This window comes from Schistocerca gregaria, chromosome 6 (assembly GCF_023897955.1).
Source record: "Schistocerca gregaria isolate iqSchGreg1 chromosome 6, iqSchGreg1.2, whole genome shotgun sequence".
Lineage (NCBI taxonomy): Eukaryota > Metazoa > Arthropoda > Insecta > Orthoptera > Acrididae > Schistocerca > Schistocerca gregaria.
The window spans coordinates 564863526-564880575 of NC_064925.1; the positions used below are offsets into that span (position 1 = coordinate 564863526).

At 45.5% G+C, this 17050-nt stretch overlaps 1 pseudogene; it reads right to left on the reverse strand.

Annotated features, from left to right (window-relative positions):
- Window positions 1-283: 283 nt before the first annotated feature.
- On the reverse strand, window positions 284-401 carry LOC126279273 (5S ribosomal RNA; annotated as a pseudogene).
- Between the last annotated feature and the right edge of the window lie 16649 nt (window positions 402-17050).

Sequence of the window (17050 nt, forward strand, 5' to 3'; positions counted from 1 at the left end):
TTAATTATTGTTATAATTACACTACCATATGTTCATTAGATGTAAGACCTATACAAAATAAAACGAAAAGCTAAACTCCTCCCGAACAGGCCATGGAGGCCCAACAGTACCGACCGGCCGCCACGTCATCCTCAGCCCACAGGCGTCACTGGATGCGGATGTGGAGGGTCATGTGGTCAGCACACCGCTCTCCCGGCCGTGCCTCAGTTTACGAGGCCGCAGCCGCTACTACTCTATCAAGCAGCTCCTCAGTTTGCCTCACAAGGGCTGGGTGCACCCCGCTTGCCAACAGCGCTCGGCAGACCGGATGGTCACCCATCCAAGTACTAGTCCAGCCCGACAGCGCTTAGCTTCGGTGATCTGACGGAAACCGGTGTCACCTCTGCGGCAAGGCCGTTTGCGTAAGACTGATACATATTAATTTTTAATGTTCGGCTAATAATGCAAAGACAAATACGTGAAATTAAAATAACTTTTTGCACTGAACTTATTTAACCCTAGAAGTGTTCATCAAGGTCGCCTGACCCTGGAGGTTTTTGTTTCTTGCTGTGCATGCGTCACCGCACTTACATGTCCCACTGCCACCAATGTAAATTCAGCGTTGAGTGAGACCTAGTAGAGGACGGGCGTTCCAAGTTGTGAAACACTGTTGTTTAACTATTCTGATTGAAGTATTTTTGAAGGGTCACAATAACGCTACAGTAGACATTGTATTACTGTTCCGCTGCTGAGTGTGAAGTATATTTAAGTGAAAATGGTATGTATAAATAAAATTTTACTAACGAAAGATGATCTGTGTGGGGAGCACCGATAAAAAGAGACAATCTCAATCGTGGAAGTGACGTAAGTCACTTTTTTGATGAAACTGATTGTGAAGCTTTTGCTCATGCTGCTGTTGTGGACAGTACCGCAACTGATCGTAGTGTCGAATCTTCAGACAGCAATGAAGAAAATACAGTCGGCGGAGGTAAGAACTGACATTGTTGAAACACAGTTGTCCCTAACAGAAGAAACCGCCACTTGCCGATAGCATTGTACTCCGTATTTCAAGAGTGTGGAAATAAAAAATTAATGGATTTATGAATAACTGACAACATTTGTGTGATATGTGCATTTTAGTAAGTGACTAGCTTCATCTCCTGATTAAACTGCAAATAAAGTCTATAGACAGTCATCAGTTTCAAGTTACAGCACTGAAAAGCTTCCACGACAGTTTTCAGTCTCGAGTTAGGATGAATTAATACTAACCATGAACCATGGACCTTGCCGTTGGTGGGGATGCTGGCTTGCCTCAGAGATACAGATAGCCGTACAGTAGGTGCAACCACAACGGAGGGGTATCTGTTAAGAGGCCAGACAAACATGTGGTTCCTGAAGAGGGGCAGCAGCCTTTTCAGTAGTTGCAGGGGCAACAGTCTCGATGATTGACTGATCTGGCCTTGTAACAATAACCAAAACGGCCTTGCTGTGCTGGTACTGCGAACGGCTGAAAGCAAGGGGAAACTACAGCCGTAATCTTTCCAGAGGACATTCAGGTTTACTGTATGATTAAATGATGATGGCGTACTCTTGGGTAAAATATTCCGGAGGTAAAATAGTCCCCCATTCGGATCTCTGGGTGGGGACTACTCAAGAGGATGTCGTTATCAGGAGAAAGAAAACTGGCGTTCTACGGATCGGAGCGTGGAATGTCAGATCCCTTAATCGGGCAGGTAGATTAGAAAATTTAAAAAGGGAAACGGATAGCTTAAAGTTAGATGTAATGGGAATTAGTGAAGTTCGGTGCCAGGAGGAACAAGACTTCTGGTCAGGTGACTACAGGGTTATAAACACAAAATCAAATAGGGGTAATGCAGGAGTAGGTTTAATAATGAATAGGAAAATAGGTATGCGGGTAAGCAACTACAAACAGCCTAGTGAACGCATTATTGTGGCCAAGATAGATACGAAGCCTACGTCTACCACAGTAGTACAAGTTTATATGCCAACTAGCTCTGCAGATGACGAAGAAATTGAAGAAATGTATGATGAGATAAAAGAAATTATTCAGATAGTGAAGGCAGACGAAAATTTAATAGTCATCAGTGACTGTAATTCGTTAGTAGGAAAAGGGAGAGAAGGAATCGTAGTAGGTGAATATTGATTGGGGGTAAGAAATGTAAGAGGAAGTCCCTTGTAGAATTTTGTACAGAGCACAACCTAATCATAGGTAACACTTGGTTCAAGAATCATAAAAGAAGACTGTATACATGGAAGAAGCCTGGAGATACTAAAAGGTATCAGATAGATTATATAATGGTAAGACAGAGTTAGGAACCAGGTTTTAAATTGTTAGCCATTTCCAGGTGCAGATGTGGACTCTCACCACAATCTATTGCTTATGAACTGTAGATTAAAACTGAAGAAACTGCAAAAAGGTGTGAAGTTATGGAAATGGGACCTGGATAAACTGAAAGAACCAGAGGTTGTAGAGAGTTTCAGGGAGAGCATAAGGGAACAATTGACAGCAGTTGGGAAAAGTAGTAAAGTAGAAGAAGAATGGGTAGCTTTGAGGGATGAATTAGTGAAGACAGCAGTGGATCAAGTAGGTAAAAAGACGAGGGATAGTAGAAATCCTTTGGCAACAGAAGAAAATTGAATTTAATTGATGAAAGGAGAAAATATAAAAATGCAGGTAATGAAGCAGGCAAAAAGGAATACAAACGTCTCAAAACTGAGATCGACAGGAAGTGCAAAAGGGCTAAGCAGGGATGGCTAGAGGACAAATGTAAGGATGTAGTGGCTTATCTCACTAGGGGTAAAATAGATACTGCCTACAGGAAAATTAAAGAGACCTGTGGAGAACCACTTGTATGAATATCAAGAGCTCATATAGAAACCCAGTTCTAACCAAAGAAGGGAAAGCAGAAAGGTGGAAGGAGTATATAGAGGGTCTGTACAAGGGCGATGTACTTGAGGACAATATTATGGAAATGGAAGAGGATGTAGATGAATATGAGATGGGAGATACGATACTGCGAGAAGAGTTTGACAGAGAAATGAAAGATCTGAGTCAAAACAAGGCCCCGAGAGTAGACAACATTCCATTAGAACTACTGACAGCCTTGGGAGAGACAGTCTACCATCTGGTGAGCAAGATGTATGAGACTGGCGAAATACTCTCAGACTTCAAGAAGAATATAATAATTCCAATACCAAAGAAAGCAAGTGTTGACAGATGTGCAAATTACCGAACTATCAGTTTAATAAGTCACAGCTGCAAAATACTAACTCAAATTCTTTACAGACGAATGGAAAAACTGATAAAAGCCGACCTCGGGGAAGATCAGTTTGGATTCCGAAGAAATGTTGGAACACGTGAGGCAATACTCACCCTACGACTTATCTTAGAAGCTATATTAAGGAAACGCAAACCTACGTTTCTAGCATTTGTAGACTTACAGAGACCTTTTGACAATGTTGACTGGAATATTCTCTTCCAAATTCTGAAGGTGGCAGGGGTAAAATACAGGGAGCGAAAAGCTATTTACAATTTGTACTGAAACCAGATGGCAGTTATAAGAGTCAAGGAGCATGAAAGGGAAGCAGTGGTTGGGAAGGGAGTGAGACAGGGTTGTAGCCTTTTCCCGATGTTATTGTATCTGTATATTGAGCAAGCAGTAAAGGAAACAAAAGAAAAGTTCGGAGTAGGTATTAAAATCCACGGAGAAGAAATAAAAACTCTGAGGTTCGCCGATGACATTGTAATTCTGTCAGAGACAGCAAAGGACTTGGAAGAGCAATTGAACGGAATGGACAGTGTCTTGAAGGGAGGATATAAGATGAACATCAACAAAAGCAAAACGAGTATAATGGAATGTAGTCGAATTAAGTCGGATGATGCTGAGGGAAATAGATTAGGAAATGTGACACTTAGTAGTAAAGGAACAGCGTGCTGAATTTGTTCAGGGTGGACGTCCGATGACACCCGTTGAGTTTGTTCGTTCACCTGTTCGCTCAGTTTTTATATTACAAAGGGTAGCTAACACTTTGACCGAACACGCCGAGCTACCGTGCCGGCGCCACTCAGTTGCCGCCTCTTCATGGTTAAAATGGCCACGCACAAATATGTATTCGACGACAGAAATTGTCTTGCGATTTTCTCAGTAACGCTTGAGAAGTGCGCGCTACTGCTTACACATTTTGCTGTCCTCGTGGAGCACTACGGTTGTACCAAGTTTGCAGTGAATCCGCCTTCCAAACGTCGTGGCCTCCCCTTGTCAGACCACAGAGTTGTAGCCGCGTAACAGTCAGGTGGGACTCCACTGACGTACGTGAATGGGAGCGCTTGCCAATAGCGCCTCTGTAGCCACGCGACGGCTGCGATTTCCAGGAGGCGTCTCGAGTCGCGGGAGCCCAGTCGTAACAGCCGCGCGCTGTCGGAAGCGTTGTCATTTTACTTCGTGTCATTATCTGACAGCTTATCGATGCTTCACAACAGCACGAGAACGTCCAAGCTTGTACGGCTCTACACACCATCAACACAAACCTAATACACTGAACCGTCAAAGAAACTGGTAAAGCACGTGTATTCAAATACAGAGATATGTAAACAGGCACAATACGGCGCTCCGGTTAGCAACGCCTATGTAAGACAAGTGTGTGGCGCAGTTGTTAGATCGGTTACTGCTTCTACAATGGCAGGTTATCAAGATTTAAGTGAGTCTGAACGCCTATATAAGACAACAAGTGTGTGGCGCAGCTGTTAGTTCGGTTACTGATGGTACACTGGCAAGTTATCAAGATTTAAGTGAGTTTGAACGAGGTGTTATAGTCGGTGGAACACGAAATCTCCGAGGTAGCGAGGAAGTGGACATTTTCCCATACGACCATTTCAGGACTGTGCCACGAATATGAGGAATGCGGTAAAAAATCATATCTCCGACTTCGCTGCGGCCGGAAAAAGATACTGCAAGAACGGGACAAACGACGACTGAAGAGAATCGTTCAACGTGACAGGAGGGCAACCCTTCCGCAAATTGCTGCAGAGTTCAATACTGGGGAATCAAAAAGTGTCAGCGTGCGAATCATTCAACGAAACATCATCGATGTGGGCTTTCGGATCCGAATGCCCACTATTGTACTCTTGATAACTGCACGAATCAAAGCTTTACGCCACCCCTGCACCTTCCAACACCGACATCGGTCTGGTGATGTTCAAATGTGTGTGAAATCGTATGGCACTTAACTGCTAAGGCATCAGTCCCTAAGCTTACACACTACTTAACCTAAATTATCCTAAGGACAAACACGTACACACACACACACACCCATGCCCGAGGAAGGACTCGAACCTCCGCCGGGACCAGCCGCACAGTTCATGACTGCAACGCCTAAGATCGCTCGGCTAATCCCGCGCGGCTGGACTCTTGATGTCGGGAATCATGTTGCCAGGTCGGACGAGTCTAGTTCCAAATTGCATCGAGAGGACTGACGTGTACGTGTTGGAGAAAGCGTCATGAATCCATAAACGCTGCATGTCAGCAGGTAACTTTTCAAGCTGGTGGAGGTTCTGTAATGGTGTGGGGCGGGTGCAGCTGGAATAATATGGGACTCTTGATACATCTAGATACGACTCTGACAGGTGATACATACGTAAGCATCCTGTCTGATCACCAGCATCCATTCCTGTCCGTTGTGCATTTCAACGGACTTGGGCCATTCCAGCAGGACAGTAGCTACAGAGCGGCCCCAGGAACACTTTCCTGACCTTAAACACTTCCGCTGGTCTCCAAAGTCGCCAGACAATAACATTATTGACCATATGTTGCATGCTTTGCAACGTGCTGTTCAGAAGAGATGTCCCGCCCCTCTTACTGGACAGCCCTGCACGATTCACGGTGCTCAGCTCCCTCCAGCACTATTTCAGACATTAGTCGAGTCCATGGCACGTCGTGCCGCTACACTTCTGCTTGCTCGCGGGGACCTTACACGGTATTAGGCAGGTGTGCCAGTGTCTTTGGCTCTTCAGTGTAATATTAGGGTAATGAATGGATGAAAATTGTAATGTAGTTGAAACTGCCACGTAATTATAATACACTGACGGGAGAAAATGCCAACATCGAGAAGGAGCTCTGCGAGATAAACAAAAGTGTTACACCTGAAAGATAACGTCTATTCAAATTTAGCGCCAGTAGCATGAGGTGGCGCCAGTGGCGTCACTATGAAGATGGAAATCGGATTTGCTTTAAATGCACGCAATACTGTCGCTGGCGTTCGTTACCCTCGAGAGTTATTGAACGTAGTTTTCCGAAATTCCTTCACTAGGGAAGACAAATGGAATATTCCAGAATTTGAAACACGAACAGCTGCTAGCATGAGTTTCTTAGAAGTAGATACCTTAGGGATTGCGAGGCAACTCAAATCGCTTGATACGGGCAAGTCTTCAGGTCTACATTGTATACCGATTAGGTTCCTTTCAGATTACGTTCATACAATATCTCCCTACTTAGTAATCATATACAACCGTTCGCTCACCCATAGATCTGCACCTACAACTGGAAAACTGCGCAGGTCGCACCAGTGTTTAAGAAGGATAGTAGGAGTGATCCATCGAACTACAGACCTACATCATTCACGTTTGCAGTAGGGTTTTTCAGCATATACTGTATTCAAACATTATGAATCACCTCGAAGGGAACGATCTATTGACACGTAATCAGCATGGTTTCAGGAAAGATCGTTCTTGTGCAACGCAGCTAGCTCTTCATTCGCACGAAGTAATGGCCGCTATCGACAGGGGATCTCAAGTTGATTCCGTATTTCTAGATTTACGGAAAGCTTTTGACACCCTTCCTCACAAGCGACTTCTAATCAAGCTGCGGAGCTATGGGGTATCGTCTCAGTTGTGCGACTGGATTCGTGATTTCCTGTCAGGAAGGTCGCAGTTCGTAGTAATAGACGGCAAATCAACGAGTAAAACTGAAGAGATATCAGGTGTTCCCCATGGAAGCGTCCTGGGACCTGTGCTGTTCCTGATCTATATAAATGACCTGGGTGACAATCTGATCAGTTCTCTTAGGTTGTTCGCAGATGATGCTGTAATTTACCGTATAGTAAGGTCATTCGAAGACCAGTATCAGTTGCAAAGCGATTTAGAGAAGATTGCTGTATGGTGTGGCAGGTGGCAGTTGACGTTAAATAACGAAAAGTGTGAGATGATCCACATGAGTTCCAAAAGAAATCCGTTGGAATTCGATTACTCGATAAATAGTACAATTCTCAAGGCTGTCAATTCAACTAAGTACCTGGGTGTTAAAATTACGAACAACTTCAGTTGGAAGGACCACATAGATAATATTGTCGGGAAGGCGAGCCAAAGGTTGCGTTTCATTGGCAGGACACTTAGAAGATGCAACAAGTCCACTAAAGAGACAGCTTACACTACACTCGTTCGTCCTCTGTTAGAATATTGCTGCGCGGTGTGGGACTGACGGAGGACATCGAAAGGGTGCAAGAAAAGGCAGCTTGTTTTGTATTATTATGTAATAGGGGAGAGAGAGTGGCAGATATAATACGCGAGTTGGGATGGAAGTCATTAAAGCAAAGACCTTTTTCGTCGCGGCGAGATCTACACTCCTGGAAATTGAAATAACAACACCGTGAATTCATTGTCCCAGGAAGGGGAAACTTTATTGACACATTCCTGGGGTCAGATACATCACATGATCACACTGACAGAACCACAGGCACATAGACACAGGCAACAGAGCCTGCACAATGTCGGTACTAGTACAGTGTATATCCACCTTTCGCAGCAATGCAGGCTGCTATTCTTCCATGGAGACGATCGTAGAGATGCTGGATGCAGTCCTGTGGAACGGCTTGACATGTCATTTCCACCTGGCCCCTTAGTTGGACCAGCGTTCGTGCTGGACGTGCAGACCGCGTGAGACGACGCTTCATCCAGTCCCAAACATGCTCAATGTGGGACAGATCCGGAGATCTTGCTGGCCAGGGTAGTTGACTTACACCTTCTAGAGCACGTTGGGTGGCACGGGATACAGGCGGACGTGCATTGTCCTGTTGGAACAGCAAGTTCCCTTGCCGGTCTAGGAATGGTAGAACGATGGGTTTGATGACGGTTTGGATGTACCGTGCACTATTCAGTGTCCCCTCGACGATCACCAGAGGTGTACGGCCAGTGTAGGAGATCGCTCCCCACACCATGATGCCGGGTGTTGGCCCTGTGTGCCTCGGTCGTATGCAGTCCTGATTGTGGCGCTCACCTGCACGGCGCCAAACACGCATACGACTATCATTGGCACCAAGGCAGAAGCGACTCTCATCGCTGAAGACGACACGTCTCCATTCGTCCCTCCATTCACGCCTGTCGCGACACCACTGGAGGCGGGCTGCACGATGTTGGGGCGTGAGCGGAAGACGGACTAACGGTGTGCGGGACCGTAGCCCAGCTTCATGGAGACGGTTGCGAATGGTCCTCGCCGATACCCCAGGAGCAACAGTGTCCCTAATTTGCTGGGAAGTGGCGGTGCGGTCGCCTACGGCACTGCGTAGGATCCTACGGTCTTGGCGTGCATCCGTGCGTCGCTGCGGTCCGGTCCCAGGTCGACGGGCACGTGCATCTTCCGCCGACCACTGGCGACAACATCGATGTACTGTGGAGACCTCACGCCCCACGCGTTGAGCAATTCGGCGGTACGTCCACCCGGCCTCCCGCATGCCCGCTATACGCCCTCGCTCAAAGTCCGTCAACTGCACATAAGGTTCACGTCCACGCTGTCGCGGCATGCTACCAGTGTTAAAGACTGCGATGGAGCTCCGTATGCCACGGCAAACTGGCTGACTCTGACGGTGGCGGTGCACAAATGCTGCGCCGCTAGCGCCATTCTACGGCCAACACCGCGGTTCCTGGTGTGTCCGCTGTGCCGTGCGTGTGATCATTGCTTGTACAGCCTTCTCGCAGTGTCCGGAGCAAGTATGGTGGGTCTGACACACCGGTGTCAATGTGTTCTTTTTTCCATTTCCAGGAGTGTATTTACGAAATTTCAGTCACCAATTGTCTCTTCCGAATGCGAAAATATTTTGTTGAGCACACCCTACATAGGTAGGAATGATCATCAAAATAAAATAAGAGATATCAGAGCTCGAACAGAAAGGTTTACGTGTTCGTTTTTCCCGCGCGCTGTTCGGGAGTGGAATGGTAGGGAGATAGTATGATTGTGGTTCAATGAACCCTCTGCCAAGCAGTTAAATGTGGATTGCAGAGTAATCATGTAGATGTAGACGTAGATGCAGATAAGACGTGGTGATCTGATGTTAGTCAAGAACGCCTTTAAGAGGCGAAGACGTCATTATCAACAGCTCACTGAGTTGGAACGATGCCGTATAATAGGACTACGGGAAGCTGGACGTTCCTTCTGCGATACTGCAGAAAGAGTTGGCAGGCATGTTGCGGTGACCACGGGAAGGAACTACCGCAACAAAAGCGGGCTCTGTTCAGGCACGTGGCACTACCGAGAGGGAAGAGCATCGTGTTCGGCGTATGCCTCTGGCGCATCGTAACTGCATCTGCAGCACTTTGAGCAGCTGTGGGCACCACAGTGACACAGTGAACTGTTTCAAATCGGTAACTTCAGGAAAAACTCTGAGCCAGACGTCGGAAGGTGTGTCTGTGTAAATTTTCGCAAGAATTTTTGTTGTTTCGGATGTCTGGAGTCGCACTCGTAAAGTTTGGACTGTGTAGACATGCGCGCGAAGTCTCAGCAGAGAAGCTGCACTGCACAGGGATGAGTTTGATGTGATCTCTGCCTGCGAAGATGGGCGTCAGGTTCACCTGTTGGTCGCGAGGAGAGGAGAGGAGACAGCAGCTGAGCTTTGGTGTTAGATGTGCAACGCCGAGGTTTGGTTTAGGAGCAGAAATAGCAAAAATAAGAAAAAATGATTTTACATTGATACGATTAAACTCTCTGTGAAACATAGATTACAGGTATGATTAAGTTTGTTTCTATTTCCGACAGGTGTTCGATAATGCAACAGTTTACACTAATGGCTATTACAATTGCTACACCAAGAAGAAATGCAGAAGATAAACGGGTATTCATTGGACAAATATATTATACTAGAACTGATATGTGATTACATTTTCTCGCAATTTAGGTGCATAGATCCTGAGAAATCAGCACCCAGAGCAACCACCTCTGGCCGTAATAATGGCCTTGATACGCCTGGGCATTGAGTCAAACAGAGCTTGGATGGGGTGTACAGGTACAGTTGCCCATGCAGCTTCAACATGATACCACAGTTCATCAAGAGTAGTGACTGGAGTATTGTGATGAGCCAGTTGCTCGGCCACCATTGATCAGACGTTTTCAATTGGTGAGAGATCTGGAGAATGTGCTGGACGGGGCAGAAGTCGAACATTTTCTGTATCCAGAAAGGCCCGTACAGGAGCTGCAACATGCGGCCTTGCATTATCCTGCTGAAATGTAGGGTTTCGCAGGGAGCGAATGAAGGGTAGAGCCACGGGTCGTAACACATCTGAAATGTAACGTCCACTGTTCAAAGTGGCTTCAATGCGAACAAGAGGTGACCGAGACGTGTGACCAATGGCACCCCATACCATCACGCCGGGTGATACGCTAGTATGGGGATGACGAATACACGCTTCCAATGTGCGTTCACCGCGATGTCGCCAAACATCATGATACTGTAAACAGAATCTGGATTCATCCGAAAAAAATGACGTCTTGCCATTCGTGCACCCAGGTTCGTCGTTGAGTACACCATCGCATGCGCTCCTGTCTGTGATGCAGCGTCAAGGGTAACCACAGCCATGGTCTCCGAGCTGATAGTCCATGCTGTTGTAAACGTCGTCGAACTGTTCGTGCAGATGGTTGTTGTCTTGCAAACGTCCACATCTGTTGACTCATGGATCGAGAGGTGGCTGCACGATCCGTTACAGTCATGCGGATAAGATGCCTGTCATCTCGACTGATATGACACGAGGCCGTTCCGTATTACCCTCCTGAACCCACCGATTCCATATTCTGCTAACAGTCATTGGACCTCGACCAACGTAAGCAGCAATGTTACGATACGATAAACCGCTATCGTGATAGGCTACAATCCGATCTTTATCAAAGTGGGAAACGTGATGGAACGCATTTCTCCTCCTTACACGAGGCATCACAACGTTTCACCAGGCAACGACGGTCAGCTGCTGTTTGTGTATGAGAAATCGGTTGGAAACGTTCCTCATGTCAGCACGTTGTAGGTGTCGCTACTGGCGCCAACCTTGAGATACGGAATCAAGAAGTAGTTTTGGTACTTTGTTTAAGGGCAGATTCCACATATGAGGTTTAATTTTTGTAATTCTTGGATTATGGTTACGTGATTTCAGCGAAAGCTTAACTACTATTGAAGTGTCATTAAATGTTATTAAGTCAGATGGTAAGAGATTGCTACTGAGTCCATTTACCCCAGAGTCAGTGTCTACAACTTTCCTCTCCTCGCGAACAACTTATAGATCTGGCGCGCATCTTCGCAGAACAGAGATCACCTCCGATTCGTTTTCGGCCAGTGCAGCTTCTCTGTCGAGGCTGTGCAAGCGTGTCTAAGCAGTTCAGATCTTACTATCGCATTTCAGACATTGAAGACAAGAAAAATTCCTATAACATTTACAAACATACACACACCCACGCACACACCTTTCAGCGTCCAGTTGCGTGCAGTCGACAGGCCCGCACCACCACAATTTGCGATTTCAGTGGTTTCAGTGGTGTCGAGCGAGATCTCTTTGGAGGCCGGAGTGGGGGTCCGTTCTGTTTGCTGATGAAAGCCGGTTCTCCCTCGGTGCGCGTGATGGGCATGTGTCGGCTGGAAGGAGGCCAGATGAGCACCTGCAATCAGCCTATCTGTGGTGTGGACACACTGGACTACACCTGACGTTATGGTCTCTGGTGCGATTTTGTATGACAACGGGAGTGGACTAGCGGTTATCCTACGCAACCTGACTCTAAATCTGCATGTTAGTCTGGTGATTCGAACCGTTGGGCTGTCATTCATGAACAGCACTCTAGGGTGTGTTTTCCAATAGGACAACGCTCGCTCACATACCGCTAGTGTAACCCAACATGCTCTACATAGTGTCGGCACGTTGCCTTGGCCTGCTTGATCACTAGATCCATCTCCAGTCCATCACGTGTGGGTCACCATCGGGCGACAACTCCAGCGTCATCCACAAACAGCATTAACCCTTCCAGTATTCACTGACCAGGTGCTACAGGCATGGAACTCCAACCCACAACCTGACGTCCGGCACCTGCGTGCACGCTTGAATGCTTGCATTCAACGTTCTGACGGTTACACCGGTTAATAATGTCCCAGCATCTGTCATTTACAATGGATTCTCTTGCTCTTACATTAATCTGTCATCTTCTAATACTGGTCACTTAAATATTTTTCATTGCTCTGCATTAATTATTCCTTGATCTTGGTCTTTTTTGTCCATCAGCATACTTTATTGTGTTAAATTCATAATATTACATCAATATAAATTGAGCATGATGGTGGACATATTGAGCATTTCCTGTAAAGAACATCATCTTTGCTTTGTCATACTTTGTTTTGCTAATTATTTCTATTCTGATCAGATGAAGCGCCATCTGTCGGACGTTTTTTGAACTTTTGTATTTTTTTGGTTCTAATAAAACCCCCGTGTCATTCCAAGCATGTGTGTCAGTTTGTACCTCTCTATCTATACTGTTCCGTGATTTATTCAGTTTTCAAATTTATACTGACTTTTTGATCACCCGGTATTTTATGAAAAGACGGAAGTTTTGTCACTGGCATCATCTGACTGGGATTGTGTCATTAAGGAAGCAATACATGTCCGCAAAGCTGGGGAGGCGGGATGTCAACTGAGCACAGACTGGAGCCGTGCGTTGGCTGCTATTAAATCAGTTGCTGACGTCTGGGCACATTGTTAGAAAACACAGCGTAGAGCGCACGCGTAGAAGGGACGGTTGCGGCTTCGGCGAGGACGTTTCAGTATGGCGCTGTCTATCTTCAAATCATTGCGCATGCGTGACTTCCGCGCCTGCGCACTGATCGTGCACGCGCTCTCTATACAGACCGTCGACGGGCGGTTACCGTCCGTCGCACCTAGCCACCAGCAAGGTTCAACCACCTGAAGAGGTCGGACATTTGCTCCGAGGATATATTGTGGAATTTGCACATCAACCGGCGGCAAACCCTTGAAGACTATTTACAACATATCCGCCGGGAAAGCTTGAAAAGTCACATTTACAGACTTTTCCAAATATTACTTTCCATCATCATACTCATATTAGGAACTGTATTTTTGTAATTACTGTAATTATCCCGTGTAATTACTGTGATGAATGACATGAAGAATGACTGAAATGCATTGGACTACGCTATGCTGTGCTGTGGATCGTCGGCCTATCGACTCCTGAATTCGACTCTTCCAATAAACCGTAATAAAAGCGGACCAAGGGAAGATGACAGCTCATTGTACGAGATGTCTGTTGCAGTAAGTAGCATGTTTCTTGGTACAGTTTGGAATGTAAACTCTGGAAATTATGTGAATAGGATTCACCACGATTCCCAACGTTTTGTCGAAATCTCTCTCACTGCAACTTGCTGGCAGCCGCTGTGACTCTCACAGTGAATGAACAAACTCGTGATAAATCATGCAGTTCTTCTTCGTATCTTTCCTACGTCTCTAGTTATTACGAAGCGGTTCTATTGACAGAAACAATTTTTGTAATGCCATCAGAGAGACAATGACGGTGGGCTATTTAATTCCCATGCTTGAAATAAATGTAAATGTTTTCTTCAGTTATTAGTTCTGAGACAAGAGATTGCAGTATGTTGTTTACTTACCTATCACAAGTTATAGATTGATCATTTTGTTCTGGGTGAGTCCCAAAGACTCAATAAGTTTGAAGAAGGTCATTTCTCTTTTAAATGTTTTATTTCCACTGCTGCTTTCGGGCACTGACCATTCTCAAAGTAACAGATGTGTATACAGCGTTGTCAATTAGTTAAAAAATCACGTGCCATCCACGGTCGTCAACGGTCATCATCTAGTAATGTTTGCCACAAATCACACGATATAGGCTTGTTCAGAGATCACAGGCAGTGCCCGAAACTGGTAGTGCAAATAAAATATTTTAAACACTGCCTGGTGGAATAATGTCCTTCATAGTTATGAACTTTTATAAAAAGACTGACCAAACAATTCTTGTCTGCCGTTACTTTGTGAAGAGGAATTTTGCATTTGGCACATCTCTGCGTAGACGTTACTGTCTCACTGACCTGAAGTGATAAACTGCGGACGATTCTGTAGACGTGCAAAAGGTTCATTACTTGCTCATCTAGTTTAACTGAAGCAACCAAAAGCATACGCTTTTCATATTAGGCGCATTGCGCTGCCCTCTACTGCCAGGTACTCCAAATAAGCGACCTCAGTGGTCATTAGGCATCGCGAGAGAGCAGAATGGGGCGCTCCGTGGAAATCACGAACTTCGAAAGTGGTCAGGTGACTGGGTGTCACTTGGGTCACACGTCTGTACGCGAGATTTCCACACTCCTAAACATCCCTAGGTTCACTGTTTGCGATGTGATAGTGAAGTGGAAAAGTGAAGAGACACGTACAGCACAAAAGCGTACAGGCCGACCTCGTCTGTTGACTGACAGAGACCGCCAACACTTAAATAGGGTCGTAATGTGTAATAGAAAGACATCTATCCAGACATCACCCAGAAATTCCCAACAGCATCACGATCCACTGCAAGTACTATGACAGTTAGGCGGGAGATGAAAAGACTTCGATTTCATGTCGAGCGGCTGCTCGTAAGCCACACATCACGCCGGTAAATGCCAAACGACGCCTCGCTTGGTGTAAGGAGCGTAAACTTTGAACGATTCAACAGTGGAAAGACATTGTGAAGAGTGACGAATCACGGTACACAAATGGCGATCCGACGGCAGGGTGTTGGTATGGCGAAAGCCTGGCGAACGTCATCTGCCAGCGTGTGCAGTGCCAGCAGTAAAATTCGGAGACGGTGGTGTTATGGTGTGGTCGTGTTCTACATGGAGAGGGCTTGCACCCCTCTTGCGTGGCACTATCACAGCACAGGCTTGCATTAATGTTTTAAGCACCTTCTTGCTTCCCATTGCTGAAGAACAATTGGGGCATGGAGATAGCATCTTTTAACACGATCGAGCACCTGTTCGTAATGCACGGCCTGTGGCGGAGTGGTTACACGACGTTAACATCCCTGCAATGGACTAGCCTGCACAGAGTCCTGACCTGAAGCCTATAAAATACCTTAGGGATGTTTTGGCCCAAGAAACCTTCCAGCATCTGATTCAACGTATGCCTGCGAGAGTGGAAGCTGTCATGAAGGCTAAGGGTGGGGCAACACCGTATTTAATTCCAGCATTACCGGTGGAAGACGCCACGAACTTGTAAGTCATTTTCGGCCAGGTGTCCGGATACTTCTGATCACGTAGTGTAACTGTATCGAACTGTGGGCTTGTTTTAGACTGACCTACATCCTTTGGACTGGTCACCCATGATCTGCATTTACATAGGAAATTATATAAATTTGGCATCTGACTGCATGTCGTTTAAGTATTATAGGAGAAAAGAGTTGAGGAGGTTCTTTGAAGTGTAGGTGAGGGAATAAGGAAAGGAAAACACACACTAGAATGAGAGACATCACGACAGGACATTAAGCAATGACTTGTATGGTACAAGAGTGAGATGCCGAGAGGAAAAAATACTGTTAATATAAAAATATTACAATATACACAAAAAATAATTGAAAACTTTGGGTATAACTAGTATTTTGAGATGAAGGCATTGACTCGGAAGAAGAAATCGCATCCAGGCAAAAGATTGACGGTTGAAAAAAGTCTGTAGTCTCAGGGTAAGCGCCTTAGTCTACTCAAGATTTTCAGTTTCTCCGCTGGACCGTGCGGTGGCTCAGATACTCTTCATGTTGAAGATGAGCACAACTGCTCTCGTTATTCTCCTTTAGGGATAGCTCTTTTAACACACCCTATTGCCCATTACGTTGCTTCTGCAGACCATCGCGTGCACAAGTCGATGCAGTTCAGTTTTCTTTCTTTCTTTTTTTTTACACTGTGAAGTTACAAGAGCGTGACGTCTAAATAACACATTTCCTACAGAGTACACGAAAATAAGTTTGCTACCGCCAAAAATTTTTTTTTTCGCCGCTGAGAGTAACGCACTGATCAAGTTGTTGAAACGAAAAAAGTGCATTTAAAAAGGAATGATTACGAAGATTTATGGCTGCCAATTTCTCACGGCAGCCGCAAAGGTTGTTAGCAATTTAGCTGCTGTTTTGCTTTAGAGCAGCGATTCTGAAACTATTTCCCGCAAAACTTCCGTGTTCAGTGGAGAACATTCAAGTGATCTGCGAAAATTACGTGCTTTTTTTTACGTAATACTTAAGAAAATAAGTTAAAAGGAACATAAAACTTGACCTCTCTAGAATGTTAAAAAAAACTGAATAACAACTAACTCTCACATACTTCTGCTAATTCGGAAAGTTGTAACGAATGCAACACCGACGGTGGGTAAGGCTGTATTTATCAAGATCAGACGGCAGCCGTGCGAACTGTAGAAACGAGAGTGAAGAAACAGCTATGAAAAGTATGACTGCAGCAGACCATTCAACCGCAACCGTTTTCTGCCTGACAGTGTACCCACAGCCGCAGCAGTCCGTATCACTCTAACGTGTATCATTAGAGAGGTAAGCCTTATTATGCTCTGTAACCTTAATCTCTATACTGGGTGTTACAAAAAGGTACGGCTAAACTTTCAGGAAACATTCCTCACACTCAAATAAAGAAAAGATGGTATGTGGACATGTGTCCGGAAACGCTTACTTTCCATGTTAGAGCTCATTTTATTACTTCTCTTCAAATGACATTAATCATTCAATGGAAACACACAGCAACAGAGCGTACCAGCGTGACTCCAAATGCTTAG